Source organism: Chiloscyllium punctatum, chromosome 18 (genome assembly GCF_047496795.1).
Source record: "Chiloscyllium punctatum isolate Juve2018m chromosome 18, sChiPun1.3, whole genome shotgun sequence".
Classification (NCBI taxonomy): Eukaryota; Metazoa; Chordata; class Chondrichthyes; order Orectolobiformes; family Hemiscylliidae; genus Chiloscyllium; species Chiloscyllium punctatum.
Window position 1 is genome coordinate 53759662 of NC_092756.1, and position 7947 is coordinate 53767608.

The following is a 7947-nucleotide window of genomic DNA, read 5'->3' on the forward strand; positions in this document are numbered from 1 at the left end:
ATTGGTAATCAGGAGCGAGATTGATTGAAATTATTGAAAACTTAAGATAAACTGATAAAATACGTGATATAAAACGGGAAACTGAAAGGGAAAGAGAGAACGGCGAATGATAATGTTTTGACAAAACTGAAATATAACTGCTCAAGACTCAGAAAGTGCTTTCATCCACAAACGTCCCAGAATGTGGAATGTAATTTTTGGGACAAAAAATGCAAGCAGATTGCAAAATCTTAGTTTTAAAGTCTTGCTGCAACTGTTTTGGTTTTAATGAACGAACCCATGGGATTCGGTGCTGTAATGATATCAGAAAGTAGAAAAGGAAATCCTTGCCTTCGAGGGTACGTGGGGAATGTTCACTGATTCATCTCAGTAATGGCAGGACTGTCCTCTGGAAGCATATGAGTAAAATCTTTCAATGTTCCATGGAGTTTCGAACGAGTGGTGAAGGGAATGTCTCCATTCACAAATTAATCATTCCGTAGAATTCAATACAGGGACCCATGAAATGATGAACAAATTGAACAAGTACACGGACATACGATACACAATATCTACGAGAATTACTATGTGAAAACTGTTGATTTCAGATCCACGGTGGTCTTTGGTGATGGCATTTGCTGTCCAGAACCAGTCTGCACTGGAATGACGGGAGACACACTATGAAGTATTTGAACTTCAGTCACCTTTAGAAATAGCTAAGACTGACTCAGGACACGGGGATATAGAGATGTTGGCCTTACAAATCTTTCAGACATCACGTGGAAGAATAAAGGAAGTGATCGATAATGTTCGTCTCCAAAGACGATGTTCATGAACTGGATAGATAGTAATTAACCTTATTGGTATTTATAAATGGAGACGTCATATTTAAAAAGCAAAGGGTTCATAGTGTAAGTGTAAAATCTTTTGGTCACACTCAGTGGGAACATTGTGTGTAATCCTTGTCCTCATTCTCCACCAAAAACATGTGAAGAAGTTAGAAGGGCACAGACGCTGTTTCCTGGATAGCAAGATATTAGAAAGCCAAGTGACGTTGTTTACTGAGACATAAAATTATAAGAAAAGATACAACTGGTTTCATCGTGATGATAGAAAGAATAAAGGAGTTTCTTCACGAGATTCGGAAATGCTGGAGCAAAAACACACAAATTTGATTTAAACAAATGAGATTTTCACATAACCCAAGGTTTGAATGAGTAAATCAGGGAAAGTCCCTCTTTCGGGTGAATCAAAAACTTTCGTTAGAGCTTCAAAACCATTACTGCATGATTAAGAAAAGTTTGGATGAGAGTTTCTTCCACTCAATAGAGTTTTTTTCAATCGTGAACGACTTTACAGAAATAAAACGTAGAAGCTGACTTCAGAGTGTTTTAAAAGATACACGAACAAACGTACAAGGAGAGAATTTACCATTGAGTGAAAGTCAGTGTGGTTGCGTAACAATTTCGAATTTGTTGACTTCAGACACAAAGACATTTCATAAACATGTACAACTGAATAAGACTGAGTATAACAAGTTCATGGATTGGTAATGTGTGACGTATTATTCAAGGTGAAACTCTGTAAATGGAGCTCATGTCCTAAAATAACTGCAGACGGAAGTGATATCCTAATGAGTAGGAATTGAATCGTCACTTTGAGATGCAACACCTACTTTAAAGATTTGACCACATTCACATGATGATATGCATATTTCGTACATTCTTAACTCCACCCAAGAAATCCACCAAGAAGACTCTGTCATTTTGTGTTGTTAACCCCCTGTACTTCTCTGCAGCACGCCATTTACGATAAAATATGCTCAGACCAAAATTCACTTCGATACAATATTCAAACGGTCCTATGTGATTTCTTTTTTTTAATCATTGCAATAACGTATGTGAGTTTGCAACAAACTCTGTAACATGAAACCAGTTCAACATCTTTTTTCCCGGAATTTAAAGCAGTGCACATGGGAAACGTTATCCATCTGCTGAAAAATCACCTTCGGCTCTCTCTCCACATACGTCTCTTCACGTTTTAGATACTTGCAGTATGTTTGTTGATCAAGGAGTCATTATCCAGAAAAGGTTGTTTCTCAATCCACAAACACGGTATTTTCCATAAACTTGGCTTTGCTCAATATCACCTTCAATCCGTACCCCACAACACGACGACAAATTGAAGCTGCTCCATGTGAGACTCAAACTTAAAACTTCGGAACAGCACGGCCCACTATACTGGAATAGAGATACCGTGCACCGGTCACCTTCAGCACAGGAGCAACACATTAATGCTTATCACTACATTCCTGGTTTTACTTTAACGTTTGGGAAACCGAGTTTCTCTGATTCCATGGCTAGTAATTGGGATTATATGATCATCTTCACCAGTGGTTCTGTCCCCGAGTGAGGAAAGTGGTGAGGTACTCATTGTAAAGATGGGTAGATTGATGAAATGTACAATATCATATTTTGCCTTCAATAAACCATGAGCTTTTTAATTTGTTTTGCATCTATAGAAATCTTAAAATCCTCATTTGAATAGACTCAATGGCAGATCTCCATTTTGTCTCTGGCATTAAATTTCAAAGTGTAAACCCCCCCTGAATTCTTCCACCGCAGTCCGCTGTTTGGGAAGTGTTCCTGTTGTGGGAAATACACTTCCCCGTGTGTCACCTGCTGCTCCCAGCATGCGCTCTGACACTGCACTCATTTTCCTTCTGACACTTGCTCACTGTGTTGCTGTGATCATACAGTGCGTTGGTGTCGCACGGCCCAGGAAAATGATACAGATCAAGGTTTTTGCATTGTTGAGTTCAATTGTCAGTTTAGCCTTATTTTGGATTTTGAAATTGTCTGTTCTGTAGACAAGTGCGTGTCAAAAACATCTGAGCGGAAGTTAGGTGTTCCGAATAATGACATTGAGCACTATGCACTCTCCTCCAGTCTGGAAAACAATTCCTCACAGGCAATGTAATAGACAATAGACAGCAGGTGCAGCAGTAGGCCATTCTGCCCTTCGAGCCAGCACCACCATTCATTATGATCATGGCTGAACATCCTCAATCTGTATCCTGTTTGCCTTAGTCCCATAACCCTTGATTCCACTATCCCTAAGAGCTCTATCCAACGCTTTATTGAAAGAAAACCTCCTGCTGTCTCGGGTTCTTCATTCCGTTGACTTCAATTCTTCACAGAATTCAACAGACCCTATTACATATTCCTTTCCTCATTTTTGTTCAGATCACTGTGTGCAGAGTGTGACAATGGGAGTGCAATTGCCTCAGAACCCAGAGATCAGACCATAGTCTTGGAACTGTACTGTGTTATTTATCATTTCACCAACACCAGGGAGAAATATCTGCTGCTCTGCATAATTTACGCAATTCAATTGTTTATAAGTTCATCGGTGGCCCCGTGTCGGTGACGAGATGGCCGAGAGGTTAAGGCGGTGGACTGCTAATCCATTGTGCTGTGCATGCGTGGGTTCGAATCCCACTCTCGTCGCTGTCATCGACTGTTCTCCAATGACCGTAGCTGTTGTATTGAAATCGGGGCTCCAATGGTCAGTTTATACGTATCAATGCTATTACACAATCTCAAAGCATAGTTTGACCCTGTTGACTAAACTGAATTGAAACGTCGGTTGCATTGGGATAATGAAAAAGAGCGTGATTGTATTTTTCATGTCAAGTTGCTGTGAACGTTTTTTCGTATGAAAGACATCCAGGAAAAGCAAATAACGAGAGCTGCGAAGTGCATGTTTATACAAAGGGATTCTTAATGAATGTTTTGTCAGATGAAATCTGGAGGAGGTTGAGTAGAAGTAATTCATCCTGGTGAGAAGAGCACAGCGAGACAACACAAAATAATGGAGATACTTCAAAAGGGGCAGGGCGTGGGTGTAGGGGCACTAAGAACTGGGTGTAAATGCACAGTGGAGAATTGCCGCTGTGGGTGCCATGCATGGGCACGGAGTGACTTACACATTGGTCTCGCCCTCGCCCCTTGCTCTCGCCATTGATGAATGCTGGACATAAGGCACAGATAAACACAAGATGTGGGAAGCAAGCTCCCTCTCGTTATGCACACACTGGATGCATCACATTGAACTATGAACAACTGGAGAAATCAGCATGTTACCTATAGGGGGTGAAACTAAACTGTGGATCAATAACCGCAAATTCATGCAACATAAACATGAAAAATGATTTAAAATGTATGGTGTAGGTTTGCTCGCTGAGCTGTAGCTTTGATATCCAGACGTTTCTTCACTTGGCTAGGTAACGTCATCATCAGTGGCGACCTCCAAGTGAAGCGAAGCTGTTGTCTCCTGCTTTCTATTCATATCTTTCTCCTCGAACAGGTTCCTGGGGTTTGTGGTGATGTCATTTCCTGTACGTTTTCTGAGGAGTTGATAGATGGCATCTGGATCTAAGTGTTTGTTTATGGCATTGTGGTTGGAGTGCCAGGCCTCGAGGAATTCTCTGGCGTGTCTTTGCTTAGCCTGTTCCAGTATAGATGTGTTGTCCCAGTCGAAATAGTAACATTTTTAATCCGTATGTAGGACTACGAAGGAGAGAAGGTCGTGTCTTTTTGTGGCTAGCTGGTGTTCGTGTATCCTGGTGGCTAACTTTCTTCCTGTTTGTCTTACGTAGTGTTGGTGGCAGTCCTTGCATGGAACTTTGTCGATGACGTTGGTTTTGTCCACGGGTTGAACTGTGTCTTTTAAGTTTGTTAGTTTTTGTTTGAGAGTGTTGGTGGGTTTGTGTACTACTAGGATTCCGAGGGGTCTGAGTAGTCTGGCTTTCATTTCTGAAACTTCTTTGATGTATGGTAAGGTGGTTAGTGTTTCTGACTGTGGTTGGTCTGCTTATCGTGGTTTGTTCTTGAGGAATCTGCGGACTGTATTTTGTGAGTATCTATTCTTCTCGAATACGTTGAATACGTGGTTCTCCTCTGTTTTCCGAAGTTCGTCTGTGCTGCAGTGTGTGGTGGCTCATTGGAATAGCGTTCTGACTCAGCTTCGTTTGTGTGTGTTGGGATGGTTACTGGTGAAGTTAAGTATTTGGTCAGTGTTTGTCGGTTTTCTGTATATGCAGGTTTGTAGTTTTTCCGTTGTCCTTTCTTTCTACTGTGACGTCCAAGAATGTGAGTTTCTTGTCGGTGTCTTCCTCCTTGGTGAACTTTATGCCTGTGAGGGTGTTGTTGATGATGTTAAATGCCTCTTCTATCTTGTTTCGTTTTGTGATGACAAAGGTGCCATCTACATAGCGGACCCAGATTTTTGGTTTGATTGTTGCTAGGGCTGTTTGTTCGAGTCTTTGCATTACCGCTTCTGCTATGAATCCTGAGAGCGGAGATCCCATGGGTGTGCCATTGGTTTGTTTGGAGACAATGATGTTGAAAGTGAAGTGGGTGGTGAGGTACAGGTCCACTAGCTTCATGATGTTTTCCTTGGTCATGTGATTGATGGTGGTTGGGGTGTGTGATGGTCTCTTCTAAAAGTGTGGGAAGTGTTTTCTTTGCCAGGTCGATGTTGATGGAGGTGAACAGTGCTGTTATGTCGAATGAGATCATTGCTTCTTCTTCCTCTATTTTGGTTTTTTTGATGATTTTTAGGAATTCCTGGGTGGAGTGGATGGAGTGCTGTGACTCTTCTATGAGGCATTTCCGTCTTGCGTGTAGTTCTTTGGCCCGTCTGTAAGTTGGTGTTCTGGGTAAAGAGACTATGGGTCTGAAGGGGGCTCGTCGTTTATGGATTTTTGGTAGTCCGTTTCGACTTGGGAAACGCATTGATCCTGAGACAGTCTCAGCAAAGACATTGCAGAGAATTCCCAGAGGCCTGGCACTCCAACCACAACGCCATAAACAAACACATAGATCTAAATGCCATCAACCCCGCAGAAAACGAACAGGAAATGACATCGCCACAAACCCCAGGAACGCCATCCAGGAGGAAGATATTAATAGAAAGCAAGAGACAACAGTTTCGCTTCACTTGGAGGTCGCCACTGATGATGTGACGGAGCCAGATAATGAAACGTCTGGGTATCAAACCTACAGCTCAGCGAGCAAACCTACACCCTCAACCTCAACCTGAGCTACAAACCTTCATAAACCTTGCGATTTAAAGTGTCTTTATACGCATATCATTAATAGACTTTTCGTTGTAATACCCGTCTGGTTGAAAGAAGAAGACACCACATTTCAAGATGGATGACAACGTATCCAATTTTGAAATGAAATTGAGATCTATTTGATCATTTTACACAGTGAGCAAGTTCATTTTAAATAATTCAAACCAAATTCTCTCACCTGGAATAAAAGTGTGATTTCAATATAAACATTGTCCTTGCCAAGTCGCAGTTATGCAACATGAAAAATAGGATGTAATTTATATTAAGCTTACATCAATTAGCACCACTATCTTACTTCGGCTTGACTGCAGTATGCACATGCTAAATAAGGTTTAAGAAAGAATGACTTTTGGGCATAATGATTCGGTGTTGACTAAAAATAATATTAGGTTCTCATGATGCAGATATTACACCAATGGCTCCAGTGGTGGAAATGTTCAGTGGGCAGTATTTCTATGATGGTATAGAAGTATGTGAGCTGCCCGGGATGGGAGCTCCCACTTCATCTGGAACAGTGTCTTTTGACGTGGATCAGGGAGCATTGTGACATCAGTCTGGGAGTTCCAACCACACCTGGAGCAGCTTCTGTTGACATGGAGCAGCAGGGAGCATTGGCACATCCGAATGCAAGATCCATCCTCATTTGGAGCGGCTTCAGTTAGCATGGAGCAGGGAGATTTGCGAGATCCATCTGGGAGCTCCACCCTCACCTGGAGCAGCTTTTAATGACATGTAGCAGCAGGGAGCATTGGGACATCAGAGTGATAGATCCAACCTCAACTGGACTTCTTCTATTGACATGGAGGAGGGAACATTGGGACATCAGACTGAGAGCTCCAACCTCACAAGGACCAGCGTTTAATGACATGTAACAACTGGGAGCATTGGGAAATCAGAGTGGGAGCTCCAACTTCAAGTAGAGCCGCTTCTATTGACATGGAGCAGCAAGGAGCATTGGAATGTCAGGTTGGGAGCTCCAACATCACCTGGCAAAGCTTGTATTTACATGGAAGAGGAGGGAGGATTGGGACATTAGGCTGGGGGAAAAGATATTCAACTATTTTAATCTGAAGTAAAAAATTATTCAACACCTCAGATGTTAATTGATTTATGAAGAATCTTTCCCGGGAAAATAATTAATTCTTTAGATAGTAAAGACAAGCCCTGAAAATATTCGACTCAGGAAAACGCATTGGTACAGAGAGAAATGGGAGTGATGTTTCATGTCTTCGTCTTTTCTTTTCTGGCCGACTCTGCACTGGATTACATTACCGGAAGGACATTTTCACTCATTTCCTGCAAATACGGACAGGTCATTAACGTAATCTAATGCTGAAAATTAATGGGAATATGCGATGTTATGATTAGGCTGGAGTTTACCTCAAATTATGGTGAAAACGCAGCAAAGTCAGTTGCAATTTCCAAGATCATCAGTGACCTCATTGATTGGCTGATCAGATTGTGAATGGTCGTTTTTTTGAAGACAATTTGAAGTAAATCAATGATGGTGATTATCTTTGTTCTTTGTTCACCTTGTGACTGTTACTCTTATTACTCATGTCCTTGTTAACACCATAGCCCTGCAGCGTGTAAAATCTCAGCTGTGCATCTGGCCAGTGGTACAACCATTCGTATAGACGGCTACGGATCAGGCGGTTGAGGTTCGACTTTTACTTTGCGCAAGCGCATTGTCGAGATTCATCACACATCCAACCTAATCATTTCTGTTATGCTCAGGTGGATAATATTTGAAATTTTCATCTTCACGAGCGAAAATTCTTTCACTGTCTTCGATCAGTTAAACATTACGAAATGCTATGAGAGTA

General features: G+C 41.6%; 1 non-coding gene across 1 annotated transcript; it reads left to right on the forward strand.

Moving 5' to 3' along the window:
* The first annotated feature begins 3406 nt into the window (after window positions 1-3406).
* trnas-gcu (transfer RNA serine (anticodon GCU)) lies at window positions 3407-3488 on the forward strand. The gene has a single exon. It is a non-coding gene; the product is annotated as a tRNA-Ser (tRNA).
* The last annotated feature ends 4459 nt before the right edge of the window (window positions 3489-7947 follow it).